The sequence below is a fragment of the Myotis brandtii genome, unplaced genomic scaffold (genome assembly GCF_000412655.1).
Source record: "Myotis brandtii unplaced genomic scaffold, ASM41265v1 scaffold68, whole genome shotgun sequence".
NCBI lineage: Eukaryota > Metazoa > Chordata > Mammalia > Chiroptera > Vespertilionidae > Myotis > Myotis brandtii.
Genome location: NW_005370657.1, coordinates 1,317,801 through 1,318,954, shown reverse-complemented (window position 1 = coordinate 1,318,954; position 1,154 = coordinate 1,317,801). Strand labels below are relative to the sequence as shown.

The 1,154-nt window shown below is 58.1% G+C and overlaps 1 long non-coding RNA gene across 1 annotated transcript; it reads left to right on the top strand.

The window, feature by feature from the left end:
• The first annotated feature begins 212 nt into the window (after positions 1–212).
• On the top strand, positions 213–969 carry LOC106723928. Its single transcript, XR_001359678.1, has 3 exons — positions 213–355; positions 618–744; positions 886–969. It is a non-coding gene; the product is annotated as an uncharacterized LOC106723928 (long non-coding RNA).
• The last annotated feature ends 185 nt before the right edge of the window (positions 970–1,154 follow it).

Genomic DNA, 1,154 nt, shown 5'->3' with positions numbered 1-1,154 from the left:
TAGCTCGTCCGCGATTGGGTGGTCCGGCGGAGCGGGCGCGGAGCGTGATTGGTGGTTGGCGTCGTGGGGCGGGACTTGGAGAGGCAGGGACGGAACGGGGCTCTTGGATTGGTGCGCCGCGAGACTAGGCTCGCCTCCTCGGTCGGGGCGGAGCGGAGTGAAAGAGAGAGGGGCCGGGGGAAGGCAGTGGGAGGTCGTAGGGCGGGAAGCCGGGGCTGGCGGAGCAAGGAGGAGGGCAAGAGCGAAGGAAAAAAGAAACAATGAAGAGAAGAAACAATGTGAACACCACGGCTAGAATGGCCCTCTGGTGTCCCCCGCGACCTGAGCTCGCTGACCATTTAATTAGACCCAGAAGGTAGCAAGTCCCATCCTCCCCCCACCCCCCCAAGAAAACACACCAGAGAGGTGGGGGGACTAGACCAAGCAGGTCTTACAGCGTCTTTATCTCTAGTTCTCAGCTCTGAGGAGACAAGTGTCTGCAAAGGCTTCGCGGAAGGGTTGATTTGGAGCTGTTTGCCACCAACCTGTGATAGACCCAGCTTCTTCCAGCCTAAACTGCTACCTAAAGCCTTTTGTCACTGACTTAGATAAGAAACTAACTAGATTAACTGCCCTAGGTGCAGAGACCGCTTCCGGAGCCTTGAACCTCCCAGGCCTTGGACATATGTAGTTCATTCATTCGGTCCTCAAATGCAGTGAGTCTGGTGGGCCTGCGCTCTCCAACCTCTCCAAGCGCAAGAACAGGTGAAGCAGACAGCGACAAATCTGGCGGATGAGGATTGTAATAGGGGGCTTACAGGGAACTGGGGGTGCTCAGTGGAGGCAGGGTGGTGGGGATGGGGACTCAGAAGGCTTCCGACAGAAAATAATCCAAGCAACCCACAGGATGCATGCGCTGGCTTAGACAGGGTCCAAGCGGAGGGAGCCTCCAGAGGCCCAGCGGCCAGAGAGAACAGTGCCCCCAGAAAGCTGTGAGTACCTCCATCTGGCTGCATTTTGGCAATAGGGGGCGGGGAAGCAATTAGGCAAGTGATGGGGATGGCTCCGTGGTTGAGTGTGGACCTAGGAACCAGGAAGTCCCGGTTGGATTCCAGGTCAGGGCACAGGACCGGGTTGTGGGCTGGATCCCCAGTAGGGGGCGTGCAGGAGGAAGC